Source organism: Nicotiana tabacum, chromosome 6, assembly GCF_000715075.1.
Source record: "Nicotiana tabacum cultivar K326 chromosome 6, ASM71507v2, whole genome shotgun sequence".
In the NCBI taxonomy this organism is placed as follows: domain Eukaryota; kingdom Viridiplantae; phylum Streptophyta; class Magnoliopsida; order Solanales; family Solanaceae; genus Nicotiana; species Nicotiana tabacum.
Genome location: NC_134085.1, coordinates 178196232 through 178216021, shown reverse-complemented (window position 1 = coordinate 178216021; position 19790 = coordinate 178196232).

Sequence of the window (19790 nt, the reverse complement as noted above, 5' to 3'; positions counted from 1 at the left end):
CCCTCGCTTAAGGAATGAAAAACTTACTGAAGATGAAGAAATTTCTATTGTCCCTAAATCTGTTGTTATAGGAAAAGATCATCAAAATAAGTCAACTGGTCAGCAGACTCAGTCAATTGAAGAGCATATTGAATATCACGAACCTTCCCAAATAGATCAGTCGACAAATGTGGAAAGAGAACCGTCTTCAAACACTCCAAATGAATGAAAAAGTGAACCTGACTATCCTCATAAATTCATTATCGGAGACCCACATGAAGGAATCACTACTAGAAGATTCCAAAAGCTAAAATCACATGTGGCTCTAATTTCTCAACTTGATCCAAATAAAGTGGATGAAGCACTGAAAGATGTTCATTGTATCAAAGCAATGAAAGATGGACTTGATCAGTTTGAAAGAAAGAAAGTATGGGAACTGGTTCCAAAACCTTCAAACTCCTCTATTGTAGGAACAAAATGGGTGTTCAAGAATAAATTGGATGAATCTAGACAAGTAGTTCGAAATAAAGCAAGGCTAGTTGCGCAAGGATACTCTTAGCAAGAAGGAATCGACTATGATGAAACCTTCGCACCTGTGGCAAGATTGAAATCTATTCGAATATTACTTGTATTTGTCGCTCACAAAGGATTCAAACTGTTTCAAATGGATGTAAAAAGTGCATTTCTAAATGGCTACATCTCTGAAGAAGTATATATGAAGCAACCTCCTGGATTTGTATATCACTCTCCTAGATCATGTATACAAGCTGACTAAAGCTCTGTACGGACTCAAGCAAGCTCCTCGTGGTATGAAAGTTAAGCTCTTTCCGTCTAAATCAAGGTTTCAAACGAGGTAATATAGATACAACTCTGTTCATTAAGCATTCAAGTTCAGGTAATATTTTTACTCAAATTTATATTGATGACATTGTTTTTGGTAGTCTTAACTCTGTTCTATGTGAAGAATTTGCTCTTTCTATGAAAGGAGAATTTGAAATGAGTATGAAGGGAGAATTAACTTTCTTTCTTGGACTGCAAGTCAAACAGTCTCCTAAAGGGATCTTTATTAGCCAAACCAAGTACACCAAGGAACTTATAAAGAAGTTAGGCATGGATAATGCTAAGTCTATTGGAACTCCAATGAATCCAACAACAATGCTTGATAAAAACAGCAATGAAAAAAGTGTTGATAAAACTATGTATAGAGGAATGATTGGATCCTTATTATATCTCACTGCTAGTCGACCAGATATTATGTTCAGTGTTTGCAAGTATGCAAGATTTCAGTAGGCTCCTAAGGAATCCCATCTTACTGTTACATCTCGCATTTTTTTCGTACGTTAAAGTTTCGTCTTCAGTAAATTGACGTAAACTCGGAGATGATATTATATGGAGGTTAGCATAATTATGCTATTTGTAACAAGCGATAAATAAGTATCATGAAGGATAAATGATGCACGAATTAGAGAAAAGGAGTTTCGTTGAAAATGACTAATTTGGGATAAAATACGGATTAAGTAATAATACCCGATAATTATAAACTAGTACCATGCGAGGTACCATATGACCACGGTAGTATAATATATAAAGTATATATGAAGTATTTTGAAAATAAATAGAATTTTAAGTAATTTGTGATAATTTTTAAATTATACGGATAATAGATTAATTACCGGGTAACAAAATATTACCGATTAACTAATAAATGGATAAATTAATAAATTAACCCCTCCCTCTCAAACGTGGCAGCCCCTCCCCCCTTTTAGTTAAGGTGACTAACTACTCACCTTTATATGTGTCAAAAAAATCTTAATCTTAAAAGTCTTAGTAAGACTTGCCAATCTTATCCCATGATATTAGTAGAAATGCCTTGAAAACAAGCTTTAAGACCATAATCTGCCAAGAGACGTTGAAAGCAGAAGCAAATTCCAATTTCAAAAAAAAGCTTCATTTTGGTTACTTTAAATTCATTTCATTTCGTAGACTTCAATCTCTTCTTGGTTTGAAACCAAGAACGTGAACAAGAAAGGAATTATTTCGTTCAAACAATCTAAATCCTTAGATAAAATTTCGAACCACTGTTTCGTTCAAGGATTCAGAAGCAGAAGTTTTATTCCGTTCAAATAATTTCCGGAACATGTATGTTAAGGATAAGCTTTTCCTTCATTTTTGGATGATATAGTTATTACACAAGTTTGATAACGAGGTATAGAGAAAAATTTATATCCCAGAATTTACGTATATTTTGCTAGTCTCGCAAATTACATATATTTTCCTAGTTTTGTAAGTTACCATATTCTTCTTATCGAGACTGCGTATTTAGTTGAGTATTTCCTTATTCTGGTCAAAAGAGCAGAGAGTTTACATATAAATAGTATTAAAAGTATTTTCATTACCATCGAGCTATAATCGATAGGTAGGCCTCTATTGGGCAACCTTTGATCAGATGGTAAGTTATATACCAAGCCTATTATGGCCGACCGGCTATGAGCGAGCCCAATTGGTCGAGATACAGAGCCTAGTATGGTCGAGCGCTTATGAGCAAGCCTACTACGGTAGAGCAGTTATATATATATATATATATATATATATATATATATATATATATATATATATATATATATATACCGAGCCTTATAGGGCCGGATAACTATTTTACTCACTATATTGAGAGAGTTGAGTCAGTATCAGCAGATGAGCATATCTTCAAATTTTCTTGACTCCCAGTTGTTTTCAGTTATTATATTATCAGTTCAGTTTCAGCTTCAGTATATTGCCTTACATACTCGGTACATTATTTTGTACTGACGTCCTTTCTGGGGGCGCTGTATTTCATGCGTGCAGGTTCAGACAGACAGATGAGTAGACCTCCTCAAGCAGGGCAATATGAGTGTTCGAGAATATAGTCTTCGTTTTGACTCATCGGCCAGATATGCACCATCCATAGTTGCTACTATGTGGGATAGAATCGACATGTTTATAGAGGGGTTGGCCCAGAGTTGACCGAGGCGTGTGCACCGCTGCATTATAGGATAGTATGGATATCTCGCAGATTCAGGCATTTGCCCAGAATATAGAGAGGGGTAGGCATTGACGTCCTTTCTGGGGGCGCTGTATTTCATGCGTGCAGGTTCAGACAGACAGATGAGTAGAACTCCTCAAGCAGGGCAATATGAGTGTTCGAGAATATAGTCTTCGTTTTGACTCATCGGCCAGATATGCACCATCCATAGTTGCTACTATGTGGGATAGAATCGACATGTTTATAGAGGGGTTGGCCCAGAGTTGACCGAGGCATGTGCACCGCTGCATTATAGGATAGTATGGATATCTCGCAGATTCAGGCATTTGCCCAGAATATAGAGAGGGGTAGGCATCGGCAACAAAGTACGGAGAGGACTGAGTCAGGGCAGCATAAGAGGATGAAATTTTCCAGGTCTCAGGAGCAGTCTCAGGGTAGCTACAGGCCCCAGTACTTTAAACGGCCACCTAGATATCTGCCACCTCAGCTACAAGGTTACAAGTATGACCGCTATACCCACTTAGGACCAGGTGATAGCTCCCAGGCATAAGTTTCAGCGACAACGAGGTTCGAGATAGACAGGGCTGTTTCCGCTGCGGTTTGCCATCTGCGGTCGAGGACACTTGGGCCAATACCGAGCTAGTTCTGATGCTTGTTATACATGTGGACGTCCAGGGCATATGATACGAGATTTACCAAATAGAGATTCCGGGGATATGGCGCAACCGACAAATTCAACAACAGGATCAGCTATGTTCATGTATCCTTTAGGGAACGAGTCTCAGTCTTTGGCTAGTAGAGGTTGAGGCATAGGTAGAGGGTCTAGTTCAGGTGGTAACCAGAATCGTATCTATGCGCTAGCAAGTTGGCAGGATCAAGAGTCCTCACCAGACGTTGTGACAGGTATGTTGACCATTTGTTCTCACGATGTTTATGCCTTGATAGACCCAGGATCTACTTTATCATGTATTACCCCATTTATCGCGCAGAAATTTGGTATTGTGCCTGAAATACTAAGTGATCCTTTTGTGGTATCTACACCGGTCGGAGAATCGATTATTGCTAGATGCATTTACCGAGGTTGTATGGTATCAGTTTGTCGTCGTCAGACCTTAGCCGACCTAGTTGAACTAGAGATGTTGGATTTCGATGCTATCATGGGCATGGACTGGTTGGCAGCTTGTTATGCTATAGTTGATTGTCAAGCAAAGACAGCTAGATTTCATTTTCCGGGTGAGCCAGCTCTTGAATGGGTAGGTAATACAGCAACACCCAAAGGCAGGTTTATTTCCTATTTGAAGGCGAGGAAAATGATTTCAAAAGGGTGCATTTATCATATTGTGTGAGTTAAAGATGTAGATGCTGAGACACATACACTTCGGTCTATTCTAATAGTCAAAGAGTACACGGATGTATTTCCAGATGAACTTCCAGGTATTCCTCCAGAGCGAGAGATTGATTTTGGCATCGATTTGCTTCCAGGAAAGTAACCAATATCCATCCCTCCGTATAGAATGGCACCTGCCGAATTGAAGGAGTTGAAGGAGCAGTTAAAAGATTTACTGGAGAAGGGTTTCATTAGACCTAGTACCTTACCTTGGGGTGTACCGGTATTGTTTGTACGGAAGAAAGACGACTCCCTAAGGATGTGTATCGACTATAGGCAACTGAACAAGGTAACTATTAAGAATAAATATCCACTTCCAAGGATATACAACTTGTTTGATCAGTTACAGGGAGCTAGATGCTTTTCAAAAATAGATTTGAGGTCGGGGTACCACCAGGTTAGAGTTTAGGAGGAAGATATTCCCAAGACAGCCTTTAGGACCCGATATGGCCACTTTGAGTTCCTTGTTATGTCCTTCGGGTTGACAAATGCACCTGCCATATTTATGGACTTGATGAATAGCCTATTTCGGTCATATTTGGATCTGTTCGTGATAGTCTTTATTGATGATATTCTGGTTTATTCACATTCAAAGGATGAGCATGTGGATCACCTGCGAGCAGTACTCCAAACCCTCCGTGATGATAAATTGTATGCTAAGTTTTTTAAGTGTGAGTTTTGGTTAAAGTCCATAGTATTCTTGGGGCATACTGTATTCGACGGAGGTATAAAGGTGGACACTCAGAAGATTGAGGCTGTGAAATCCTGGCCTAGACCTACCACTCTGATAGAGATTTGTAGCTTTCTAGGCTTAGCAGGATATTACCGGAGGTTCGTAGAGGGGTTTTCTTCTCTTTCAGCACCATTAACAAAGGTGAAGCAGAAAGTGACTAAGTTTCAGTAGACAAAGGCATATGAACAAAGTTTCCAAGAGCTTAAGAATAGGTTGACCTTAATACCAGTTCTAGCACTTCCAGAAGGTCCAGATGGTTATGCCATGTATTACGATGCCTCAGGTGTCAGGTTAGGATGTGTCCTGATGCAACATGGGAAAGTAATTGCATATGCTTCAAGGCAGTTAATGAAGCATGAGCAAAATTATCCGACCCATGACCTCAAATTAGCTGCAGTTGTCCATGCACTTAAGATATGGCGGCATTATTTATATGGTGTTATGTTGCTGTGTTCACAAATCATAAAAGCCTGCAATATATCTTCAAGCAAAAAGAGTTGAATTTGTGACAGAGGTGATGGCTTGAGTTATTGAAAGATTACAATGTTAACATTCTCTACCATCCAGGAAAAGCTAATATTGTAGCAGATGCCTTAAGTTGCCGATCTATGGGCAGCTTAGCACATGTAGAGGCCGAAAAAAGACAATTAACCAAAGAGATTCATCAATTGGCTTGTTTGGGGGTTCGATTAGTAGACTTTGGCAATGGAGGAGTTGTACTCCAAAATACTGCAAAATCATCTCTCATAGCTGAAGCAAAGGAGAGGCAGTACGAGGATCCAAAGTTAGTCAAGTTGAGAGAGCGGATTCCACAACAGAAGAAGACATTGTTAGAACTCAAAAGAGATGGGGTTCTCAGATACATGGGTCGTTAGTGTGTTCCAGATGTAGTAGGGCTACGAGACAGGATTATGTCAGAGGCACATTATTCATGGTACTCCATTCACCCTGGGTCGACAAAGATGTATCATGACATTAAGGACGTGTATTGGTGGAACGATATGAAGAAGAACATTGCTGAGTATGTCGCTCAATGCCCTAGTTGTCAGCAGGTGAAAATAGAGCACCAAAAGCTCGGAGGGCTAATGCAGACTATAGAAATCCCGACATGGAAATGGGAGGTGATAAACATGGACTTTATCACGGGTTTACCTCGTTCTCATTGTAAATTCGACTCCATATGGGTGATAGTCGATAGACTCACGAAATCAGATCATTTCCTACAGGTCATATCTACATATACAACAAAAGATTATGCAAAGTTATATATTAAAGAGATAGTACGACTACACGGAGTGCCAATATCTATAATATCTGACCATGGTGCCCAGTTTACAGCATATTTTTGGAGGTCTTTTCAGAAATGGCTAGGGACTCAGGTGAATCTCAGCACAACTTTTCATCCACAAATTGATGGACAAGCTGAGCGCACAATTCAAACGCTCGAGGATATGTCACGAGCATGTGTGATGGATTTTAAAAGAAGTTGGGATGAACATCTACCTCTTATCGAGTTTGCATATAATAACAGCTACCACTCTAGTATCCAGATGGATCTATACGAGGCTTTGTATGGGCATAAGTGCCGATCTCCTGTAGGGTGGTTTGATGTTGGAGAATCCGGGTTGCATGGTCCATACCTGGTTCAGTAGGCCATAGAAAAAGTAAAGCTTATTCGGGAGCGACTGTTGACAGCTCAGAGTCGTCAGAAGTCATATTCTGACATGCGGTGACGAGATTTAGAGTTCAGGGTTGATGATTAGGTATTCTTAAAGGTGTTACCTATGAAAGGCGTGATGAGGTTTGGAAAGAAAGGCAAACTTAGCTCACGGTATATTGGGCCTTATAGGATCATTTGGAGAGTGGGCCGAGTAGATTATGAGTTAGAATTGCCCTCGGAATTGGAGTTTGTCCATCCGGTTTTTCACGTATCTATGTTACAGAAATGCATTGCGATACTACCCGAGTGGTGCCCACAGATGATGTACAGATTACAGAGGACTTGTCATACGCGGAAATTATGGTTGCCATCCTAGACTGACAAATCTGCAAGCTACGAAATAAGGAGATATCATCCGTGAAGGTTTTATGGAAAAGTAAGAAGGTGGAAGAGATGACGTGGGAAGTAGAAGAATAAATGAAGTATAAATACCCCCACCTATTTCAAACTGAAGATATGACTCGAGGGTATAAACTCTCAGGCCAGTAGGTCATCAGGTAAACTCTCATTTTTAACTCTCAGAATTTATAATGGACAGCTGTGTGAAGCCAAGTGTTGCTATTTATAGACAATGGCCATGTGTTGCATGTATAGTAAGTTTTCTGGCTGCGTACAGGTTGGTTTCAGTCAGATGTACGGAAGAAACTCTAACAAAAATGTTCCCAAAGTATCTAAGAATGGACATTCGAGGACAAATATTTCTAAGGGGGGAAGGATGTTACATCTCGCGGTTTTTTTTTACGTTAAAGTTTCATCTTCAGTAAATTGACGTAAACTCGGGGATGATATTATCTAGAGAAGAGCATAATTATGCTATTTGTAACAAGCGATAAACAAGTATCATGAAGGATAAATGATGCACGAATTAGAGAAAACGAGTCTCGTTGAAAATGACCAATTTGGGATAAAATACGGATCAAGTAATAATACCCGATAATTATAAACTAGTACCATGCGAGGTACCATATGACCACAGTAGTATAATATAAAGTATATATGAAGTATTTTTAAAATAAATAGAATTTTAAGTAATTTGTGGTAATTTTCAAATTATGCGGGTAATTGATTAATTATCGGGTAACATAACATTACCCGGTTAACTAATAAGTGGATAAAAAATTTACAGACTCACACCCCAAGAAAACGTGGCAGCCCCCTCCCCCCCTTTTAGTTAAGGTGACTAACTACTCACCTTTATATGTGTCAAAAGAATCTTAATCTTAAACGTCTTAGTAAGACTTGTCAATCTTATCCCATGATATTAGTAGAAATGCCTTGAAAACAAGCTTCAAGACCTTAATCTGCCCAGGGGCGTTGCAAGCAGAAGCAAATTCCAATTTAAAAAAAAGCTTCATTTTGGTGACTTTAATTCATTTCATTTCGTAGACTTCAATCTGTTCTTGGTTTGAAACCAAGAACGTGAACAGGAAAGGAATTATTTCGTTCAAACAATCGAAGTTCTTAGTCAAAATTTCGAACCACTGTTTCGTTTAAGGATTCAGAAGCAGAAGTTTTCCGTTCAAATAATTTCAGGAACATGTATGTTAAGGCTAAGCTTTTCCTTTATTTTTTCATGATATCGTAATTACACAAGTTTGATAACGAGGTATAGAGAAAAATTCGTATCCCGAAATTTACGTATATTTTGCTAGTCTCGCAAATTACATATATTTTCCTAGTTTTTTAAGTTACCATATTCTTCTTCTCAGGACTGCGTATTCAGTTGAGTATTTCCTTCTTCAGGTAAAAAAAGTAGAGAGTTTATATATATATAGTATTAAAAGTATTTTCATTACCATCGAGCTATAATCGATGGGCAGGCCTCTATTGGGCAACCTCTGATCAGATGGTAAGTTATATACCGAGCCTGCTGTGGCCGAGCATCTATGAGCGAGCCCAATTGGTCGAGATACAAAGCCTAGTATAGCCGAAACTCATTCATGAATAAAGAGAATATATATATATATATATATATATATATATATATATATATATATATATATATATATTGCCTTATAGGGCCGGACAACTATTTTACTCACTATATTGAGAGAGTTGAGTCAGTATCAGCAGATGAGCATATCTTCAGATTTTCTTGACTCCCAGTTATTTTCAGTTATTATATTATCAGTTTAGTTTCAGCTTCAGTATATTGCCTTACATACTCGGTACATTATTTCGTACTGATATCCCTTTCTGGGGGCGCTGCATTTCATGCGTGCAGGTTCAAACAGACAAACGAGTAGACCTTCTCAATAGGTGTATGCCCGAGTTCAGCCTTATCGGTAAGCTTCTCGTCTTTTGGAGTTGCCGGGTCTAGTAGTTCGGAGTACACTTTGTGCATATATGTAGATAGGTTAAGGGTAGGTCAGGGCCCTGTTACGATCACAACACATCTACCAGTAGAGGCTTGTAGATATATCCTGTCAGTTAGTACAGTATATTGGGCTTGTAGGCCTTGTACGTATATTTTGTTGGCTTGTCAATTGTAGTAATTATGACGGCCTTGCCGGCCCAACTTTATGTTGATGTTTAGTCAACGTTAGTCTTTATTCAGTTTTATATTTTGCATCGCACATTATCTTGCAATGTGGCCCATGGCCAAAATATGACATTACATGTTCAGAGTCTCTTTGTCGCAAGTGATACACAAGGATAGTTGAGACACTGAGTGCCGATCTCACCCCTAGGCTTGGGGCGTGACAGTACTACTGTTAAGCGCATTATAAGATACCTCATTGGTACCTCTGAAGTAGGATTATGGTATGCTCATTCTAACAATTTTGATTTAAGAGGATTTTCATATGCAGATTTTGCAGGTGATATGATCGACAGGAAAAGTACTAGTGGCACATGTCAGCTTTTGGGGAATGCACTAGTTTTTTTGGCATAGCAAGAAACAAAATTGTGTTGCCTTATCAACAACCGAAGCAGAATATTTAGTTGTTGGAAGCTGTTGTACACAAGTTCTGTGGATAATGCATCAACTTCTCGACTACGATCTATTTCTTACCTCTACTCCTATATTTTGTGATAATACTAGTGCCATATGTTTGTCAAAAAATTATGTGCATCATTCTAGAGCAAAGCATATAGAAATCAAGCATCATTTTATCCGTGATCATGTTGCTAAAGGTAATATTGTATTAGAGTTCATTAGCATTGAATCTCAACTTGCTGATATTTTTACCAAACTTCTTTTAGAGAATGATTTTGTTTACTACTGAAAAAGATTGGCATTGTGCAAAATTTGTAAAACAAATCTTTTGTATCTTTCTAAAATATTTTATTTCCTTTATTATGAGTGTTTAAATTTAATTTGTTGTAAGTATCATTATTACTTTTCCATCTGTATCGCAGGAACATCCTTTCAGAAAGGTCACTTCCATTCTGAATCCGCCCTTTCCATTAACCAAGATGACTCTTGAATCTTTCCAACGCCCTGTTAAAAACCCTATCTTCTTCTTTTCACTCCTCATTCACATCTAGCAAATTTTCTCACCATGACAAAAAGAAATCTTTCCTCTTCCATTGCAACCAGACGAAGTAGAAGGTTTTAAAAACCCTCAACCCTGAAGAAATTGTAGACCTGGAGTCATCCATCAACTCAGATTTTCTCAAAACAGACAATGAGAGCAGTGATTCTTCAAAAACTCTTCCCATTAGCCAAAAAAAGGCAGGCAAAAGGTGTAACGACCCTGCCAGTCGTTTCGAGAGTCATAGCCCCATTGCCCCATTTCCCGATTCTTTTTTGTTCTTCAGCTATATTATAATATACCGTGTTAGTTGGTTTGGGTTCAAAGTGGTTTCAAAGTGAGTCGAGACACATAGTCTCCTATTTGAAAGCTTAGATTGGAAAAGTTGACCGAATATTGACTTATGTGTAAACGACCTTGGATTTAAATTTTGATGGTTCCGTTAGCTCCATAAGGTAATTTTGGACTTAAGAGCGCATTTGAAATGTGATTTGGAGGTCCGTGGGATAATTAGGCTTGAATTGGCGAAAGTTAGAATTTTGGCGATTTTGGTCGGCAACGGAAATTTTAATATCGGGGTCAAATTGGATTTTTAAAAGTTGGAGTAGGTTCTTAGTGTCATTTCTAACTTTTGTGCAACATTTGAGGTCATTCGGACGTGGTTTGATAGGTTTCGACATCGTTTGTAGAATTCAAAAGTTTAGAAGTTCCTTACACTTAAATCCGTGAGTAATTCGTGTTTTTGGTGTTGTTGAAGGTGATTTGAAGATTCGACTAAGTTTTTGATGTTATGGGACGTGTTGGTATGTTAGGTTGAGGTCCCAAGGGCCTCGGGTGAGTTTCAGGTGGTTAACGAAGCATTTTTGGCGTTAGTGAGATTGCTAATATCTGTTGCTGTATTTTTTGGTTTCCTCTTTCTCATTCACGAGCAGGCCCTCGTGTTTGCAAAGAGTGTTTTCTGAGTGGTGAGAGTTTGTTTTCGCATTTGTGAAGAGGAGGATACGAATGAGAACGCGAAGGTTTAGTGTGCGTGTGCATCGCGAACGTGGGAGCAGGGTCGCGTCCGCAAAGAGGAGTGAGGCAGATGGGGGACCCCAGGTCCTTGTTCTACGCGTTCGTGAACATTGGAGCTAGCAAGGCATCGCATTCGCGAGGCATGTGTCACGTTCGCGAAGAGTAAAGTGAAGAGGCAGTCAAATTGTTCTACGCGAATGCGAGAGGACGGTCGCGTTCACGAAGAAGGAAATCAGGGCAGGCAGTGTTATATTCAAAATCCAGGGTTTGAGCCCATTTTTCATATTTTGAGCTAGAGACCATGGATTTGGGCGATTTTTGAAGGGATTTTCAGAGAGTTGATTGGGGTAAGTGTTTCTCACTTGGTTTTGGTTAAATCCCATGATTCTAACTTTAATTTTGTCATCTAATTTGTGATTTGTGGTGAAAAATTAGGGAAGAAGATGGATTGTTCTTGAGTTAGAATTTTGGGATTTTGAATGGGATTTTATTGTTGGATTTGAGTAAATTTGGTATGGTTAGACTCGTGAGTGAATGGGCTTTCGGGTTTTGTAACTTTTGTCAGATTTTGAGACGTGGGCCCGGGGGTCGGGTTTGAGCCGATTTCGGATTTTTGTTATAATTTGGTATTTTTATTGTGAAATTGGTTCCTTTATCCTATATTGTATTGCTTGTGGCTAGATTCGAGGCATTTGGAGGCCGATTTGAGGGTCAAAGGCATCGTAGAGTAGGATTTTGCGTGTTTTGAGGTAAGTTACGCTTCCAAACTTGGTTCTGAGGGTTCGAAACCCCGAACTATGTGTTATGTGATTAGTATTGAGGTGAGCACATGCCAAGTGACGGGCGTGCGGGCGTGCACCGTGATAATTGTGACCTGGGTGATTCTATGGCACCATTTGGTGACTCTATCATCTTGATATCCATGTTTTCATCATGTGATAAAGTAGTTGAACTGTAAATCATGCTAAATATCATGTTTAGGTTTTGTTCCGATATTGTTTGGACCCTTAGGGGTCGTTTGGTTGAAATATGGCTTATGCCGGTATAAGTTATGTTGGGATAAGTTGTGCTGGGATTAGTTATGCCGGGATTGTTGTTTATTCACTGTTTGGTATATTGTATTAAGAATGACAATTGCATAATTTCTAAGAAGAAGGTATAAGTTATACCGGTGTTAATTACCTCACCCTCTGTAAGGTGTATGTTATACCTGGTTTGCTAACCAAATAGAGTATTAAGGTGGTATTAAATACCACCCCTATACCTTCTTATACCTCATACCAAACGACCCCTTAGCGGTTGTTGCTTGCTGTCATCTCACTAGTTTTCATCTCATATTTCATACTCAGTCATGATCATGTATTTTTATATCATATGTCAGTCTCAGTTATTCATCATATCATTGTTCCAGTTATTGTCATGACACTATGAGCCTGTGGTGAGACTGGAGAGGTTGATTACTGAGTGATGCCGAGAGCCTGTTTATGAGTGACAGTTATGGGATGAGGCTGCATGATGCAACAGTTATATATTGATGATTATGATAGCGCTTGGGCTGCAAGAGCCCCTCCAGAGTCTGTAACACACCCCAGTGAGCGCTGATGATATTATTGAGGGATGGATATCCCTGGACATGGATTTGTCCGAAGTACTTGATACCTGGAGATGGCTTTCTCCACAGGGTTGGATTGCCCCTTTTCCTCGGTACTGGGTAACTTATTATCAGCGTTGTATATGTTCCGGGATGGATTTTCCTGAACCGGATGGTCATATACAGTACCGAGTGGTTGAGCACTTGAGAGTGGGAGCACATGGTACATTTCATACTTTTTGTGCATTAACATGTAGAGACTAACTGAGCTGTATACTTTACTCTATTCAGATCTGTATTTACTTTACTGCTTTGAGCTGTATATTTTGCTTGAGAGCATGCCTACGTTTTTGCATATTTACTTTTGTCATACTTATTGTGGTTGAGTTCGTCACTACCTTTCAATCCAAAGTTTGGACTTGTTACTTACTGAGTTGGTGTACTCACATTACTCCCTGCACCTCGTATGCAGATCCAGGCAACTCTCTTCACGGTGACAGTTGTTGATCGAGCATTTCTAGTGTTTGGAGACTATCGAGGTAGCTGCACTACGTTCGCGGGGCTTGACTCTCCTCTTTTATCATTTTATGTACTTTAAATTATTTCCCTTTAGACATTGTAGTGGTTTGTATTTCGAATAGACGCTCATATACCCAGTGACACCCTGATTTTGGGCTGGATTGTATTATTTTGGGATTTTGTTACGTTTCCTACAATTTTCTTTTATGTTAAATGCTTTCGCTAATGTTTTCAAACTTATAGCTGTTGTGTTGAGTTTTTGTTGAGTAAGGCAGGCCTAGTTTCACGATAGGCGCCATCACGACGGTTGAGTTTGGGTTGTGACAAAAGGCCCATAGAGCAAACCCCCAAAAATCCTGCATGCAAGAAAAGAAAGGTGGAAAGAATGGAATTCGGACCAGAGTAAAAATTGATCTTCTATGGACCTGGTGAAAAGCAAGGTTTGAGTCTTATAAGTCAGAATCTATGGCTTATGGATGCTCGGAAAGTCATTCTCTTATGAAAAATCTATACTGTGATGTGACTGCTATATTTGATATTCAACATCTTTCTTCTCTGTTTGATTCTATTGGGAACTCTGTTTATGAAGAGCCTGTGAGAATGTTCTATGCAAATTTGTTTGTGAATGATAAAGACGATTTGGAATCCATGGTTTTAGGCACTCAAATTATTCTGGACTCTTATCAATTTGAAAAGTGTTTCTCTATTAAGTTTAGTGGGTTTGATGTCTTTGTGCAAAATTCTTGGCCAAAAGATTTTGAAGTGGCAAAAGCCTTTCTGTCTGATAATCCTCTTGATATTGGTCCCAAGAATCTAAAATTTGAACACCGTATTTTGGCCTACATGATTGCCACTACTTTAATTCCCAGAACTGGGCCACTTAGAACTTTATCCACTAGAGATATTTTTGTCCTTTATTGTCTTGTTAATAATAAAAGATTGGACTAGTTTGTGTGGATTCGCCAATATATACTTGAGAGCATCAGGGACATATCTTCTTCTACTGCTTGTTTACCATATAATATCCTTATCTCAGACATTCTTGAAGTTGTGAAGGTAGACTTGGCACCTTTCTCACCAAGCATATTACCAACATTTATGATAAGATAGCTTTTTCAATGATGGGTTACACTTTGGGTGATGATGGATGGGTTAAGCACACCAAAGTTGAAAGTATTCCAGTACCAGTTGAAGATCATACTGCACAATAAGATCTCAGTCGACTGCCTCTCAAAATCTTCAACAGATTCAACAATATCTAGATGGGGTAAAACTACTGCTCGTTGAGATGAAGAAACAAGTGGACAAGACCAGGGAAGTCACTAAAGAGACAGGTACAGATGTGGCCAAGCTTAGGATGGAAGTGGGAGCCACATGGAGGCAAAGAACCAGGGCATTCAACTCGATGACAGAAAAGATGGATAAGCTTGTCAAAGATATCGAAAATTCCTATAAATCCTTCTTCACCAAAGTGATCAATACCCTCAAGTATTTCTTGGGGAGACGCTAATGCGTATTTGTGTGATGATGTTGTTAAAAATAATCTTTTTTGCTTTGCTTTGCTTTTGCTTGCTTGCTTTGCTTTTGCTTGCTTGCTTTTTGTAACGACCCGACCAGCCGTTTCGAGATTTATAGCTTGTTTCCCTCATTTCCTACCTTTTGTGTTCTTCACTTGTATTTTGACTTACCGGGTTAGTTGGTCCGGGTCCGGAGTGATTTTGGGGAGAGTTGAGACACTTAGTCTCTTGTTGAGAAGGTTTAAGTTTGAAAAGTTGATCGGATGTTGACTTATGTGTAAACGATCTCAGATTTGAATTTTGATGGTACCATTAATTTCGTAGAGTGATTTTAGACTTAGGAGCACATCTAGAATATGATTTGGAGGTCCGTAGTGGAATTAGGCTTGAATTGGAGAAAGTTGGAATTTTGGTGATTTTGGTCGGTAGTGGAAATTTTGATATCGGGGTTGGATTGGATTTTTGGAAGTTGGAGTAGGTTCTGGTGTCATTTTTAACATATGTGCAAAATTTGAGGTCATTCGGATGTGATTTGATAGGTTTTGGCGTTGTTTGTCGAATTTGAAAGTTTCTAAGTTCAGTAGGCTTGAATCCGTGTGTAATTCATGTTTCTGATCTTGTTCGAGGTGATTTGATGATTGACTAAGTTTGTATGATGTCATGGGGTATGTTGGTATGTTTGGTTGAGGTCTCGAGGGCCTCGTGTTGATTTTGGGTGATTAATAGAACAAGTTTGGAAATTGGAAAATTGCTGAAGTTGAACTCAGGTGTCATAATCGCACCTGCGGATGTCTCATCACAGGTGCGAGCCCGCAATAGCGAGTAAGAGATCACAAATACGAGATTGGAGGAGCTAGGAAGAAGGCGCAACTGCGTTGGTCACAGAGTGGATTATGGACCGCATGTGCATGGTTGGACCCCATGTGTGATGGGATTCCGCACTTGCGAAGACCGCAAATATGGTCAACTGATCGCAGAAGCGAAGGATGGATTTTAAGTGATTTTCCGCAGAAGCAAAGCTTGGTCCGCAGATGCAGACCCGCAGATGCGCAATTTGTACCGTAGGTGCAGTTTTGGTGGATAGAAAGTATAAATAGAGGACTTCAGGAATTCTTCTCATTTTCACATTTCCCACTTAATTAGTGAGGTTTTGAAGTGATAATTGGGGGTTAGGGCTTAGGAATTTGGAGAGTGAATTGTGGGGTTTTGGAGGGGCAATTATGGTCGGATTTTGATAAATTTGTTATGGTTGGACTCGTGAGGGAAAGGGCTTTCTGGTTTTGTGACTTTTGTAGGATTTTGAGACATGGCCCGAGGGTCAGGTTTGAGCCAATTTCGGGTTTTGAGTTTAATTTAGTAGTTTTTCTTGTGGAATTGATTCCTTTAGCATATATTAATGGTATTGTACTGCTTGTGGTTAGATTCAGTATGTTTGGAGGCTAATTCTAGAGGCAAAAGTATCACGGAGTAGGATGTTACTCGGATTGAGGTACGTAACAGTTGTAAATCTGGTCCTGAGGGTATGAAACCCAGGATTTTGTATCGTATGACTATTTTTGAGATGACACACATGATAGGTGATGGGAGTGTGGGCGTGCACAGAAGGGATTGTGACTTGGTCCGTCCCGTAAGACTATAGAATCGATTAGCCTACTGTTTACTACGTGTTCCCTCTATTTTTATGGAAACTCACTCCACTTCATGTTAGAAATCCTGTTTAGGCCTTGTGATATCACTGTTGAGACCCGTGAGGTCGTGTACTTGCTGAATTAATTACTAATTATTGTTTTGTGCTCAGTCATGATATTACTTGCGTATTTTACCCCCGTCCCCTCCGATTTATCATTCATACATGTTATTATCTTTGTTTGGGCTGAATTCAATGCTTTCTAAGAGCCCAAGGGACTGGAGAGGTTGGTGACTGAGAAAGGGCCTGAGTGCTGAGCTGTGAGCTATGTGAGTGTATATGGATCGAGTTGCACGTCGCAATGAGCCTCAGGGTTATATTTGTATATATATCTTGGATCGGGTTGCACGCCGTAACGAGCCTTCGGGCTAATTAGTTATATTGGATCGGGTTGCACGCCACAATGAGCCTCATGTCTGTTCATATATTGGATCAGACTGCATGCCGCAGCAATATAGCGCTTGGGCTGAAGGAGCCCCTCCGGAGTCTGCAGACCCCCAGTGAGCGCATATACCTATTGAGTATGATTACTGAGGGCTGAGAGCCGAGTGGTTGAGCTGTTGAGATGAGCTGAGTGGCTGTGTTCTTGAGAGACTGTATTTGCTTTTAATTAATTGTTACACTTAGATGTTATCTGTCCTTGTTGTGCAAATTTTTAGAAGATGTGCTATCTGTTTTACTTAGGCACGAACCGATTTGACTTAAGCTATTAAATTTGAAAGCATGACTATTCCTTATTTGAAAGTTATTGAAATAAACTGTACTTGTGTAGGTCGTCACTTCTTCTCAGTTCCTTATTTATTTCTGTAACTTACAGAGTTGGAAGTACTCACGTTACTCCCTGCAACCCGTGTGCAGATTCTGGTGAGACCGGTCACAAAGATCTTTGAGTTCATGTGTATTTTGTTATCAGAGACATATGAGGGTCTGCCGACGTTTGCAGCCCTTGACTCTCCTTCCATTGTTATCTTTTCTTTCTATTTTGGTATTTTGTGGAACATTGTAAGCTCTGATTCTAGACTGGTCGTAGATGCTCATGACTTAGTGACACCCCGATGTTGGGCTATCCTTTTCGCATTTTTATTTTGAGTTCAACTCTCTTATGAAGTTTCTATTATGAAAAATATTTGAATTAACTTTTAATGAAATATCGAAGTGTTTTGAAAGGTGTCGGCTTGCAAAGTACCACGATAGGCGCCATCACGACAGGTTATAGTTTTGGGTCGTCACAAGTTGGTATCAGAGCCTAGGTTACATAGGTCTCACGAGTCATGAGCAGGTTTAGTAGAGTTTTGCAGATCGGTACAGAGACATCTGTACTTATCTTCGAGAGGCTGCAAAACCCTTAGGAAACTTCACATTCTTGAATTCTTATCATGCGAACCTATTGATTCTGGTAACTTAACTTGTGTTATTCTATTCTCTCACAGATGGTGAGGACACGCACTACCAGTCAGGAAGGATAGCCAGCGGTACCACCAGTTGTGGCTGCAAAAGGCCAAGGTCACGGTCGAGGCCGTAGTAGGTGCAGAGGTGTAGCCCGCATAGTAACTAGGGTAGCACTTGAAGATCCACCAGTTGCCCCAGTACAGGATCAGGTCCCAATTGTGGATGCACCAGCGGGACAAGCTCAGGCACCAGCTGTGCCCTTCGTGATCCCAGGTCTTTAGGAGACGTTAGCTCAGATTTTGACCGTATGCACCAGTCTTGCTCAGGCGGTCTCTATTTTTACTACAGTAGCCACTTCCTAGGCCGGGAGAGGTACTCAGACTCCCGTCGATCGTACACCAGAGCAGGTAGTACATGGGCTTCAGACACCGTAGGCACCACCAGCCAAGCGGTTGCACCTGCTCAGAATTATATGGTTCCAGTTATGCCTGATGATGAGCAACATAGATTGGAGAGGTTTGGGAGGCTCCAGCCTCCGACTTTCAACGGTGCAGAGGGCGAGGATGCCCAAGATTTCTTGGATAAATGTTAGAGGATTCCCCATACATCGGGTATTCTGGAGACCAGTGGAGTCTCGTTCACTAGATTTCAGTTTACTAGAGCTGCCTTCACTTGGTGGGAGGCTTATGAGAGGCATAGACCGGTTGGTAAGCACCCGTTACATGGAAGAAGTTCTCTGTTCTTTTCCTGGAGAAGTATGTGCTGCAGTCCCAAAGAGAGGAGTTGCACAGACAGTTTGAGCAATTGAGTCAGGACAATATGACTGTGATGCAGTACGAGATGAGATTTTCTGAGCTAGCTCATCATACTATTTGGATTGTTCCTACAAATAGGGAGAGGATCAGGAGGTTCGTTGATGGGCTCATATTTCAGCTGCGGGTTCTTATAACTAGAGAGAGGGTGACCGGTGCTACCTTTGGGAAGGTTGTTGACATTGCCTAGGAGATAAAGTCTGTTCGCCACTAGGAGCAGGCTGAGAGTGAGGCCAAGAAGCCTCGGGGATCAGGTAGTTTTGGTGGTGTTCCTTCTAGAGGTCAGCTCCATCACGGTAGAGGCCGTCCTTACAAGCATGCTCAGACGGCTCGCCCAACCTACCGTAGTGCATATTCTGGCCATGGTTCTCATAGTTCACATTAGGGACACTTATCTCTCAATGCCTTCCCAGCTCAAAGTTTGACTCATGCACCATTAGCTCAGGGTTCATCCATGCCAGGTTCTTCTACCAGTTATCCCGGTGCTCGGGGCTCCCTTCAATCCCCACCACTAGAACCGAGGTGTTGCTAAGAGTGTGGAGTATTTGGTCATATTAGGAGGCAGTACCCCCACCTAGTGGGAGGTCCAGCTCAGCAGCAGAGGGGTCAGCCTTCGACTTCAGCACTAGTTACTTCACTACCTGCTCAGCCAGCTCGGGGTGGAGCTTAGTCAGCTAGGGGTCGCCCTAGAGGGGGAGGTCGATCAGGTGGCAGTCATGCCCTTTTCTATGCACTTCCTGCTAGACCAAATGCCATTGCTTCAGACGTAGTGATCACATGTATTATCTCCGTATGTCATCGGGACGCTTCTGTATTATTTAACCCTGGTTCTACCTATTCATATGTGTCATCATATTTTGCTTATTATATGGACATGCCCCATGAGTCTCTAGTTTCATTTGTTCGTGTATCTAAATCGGTGGGCGATACTATTGTTATGGACC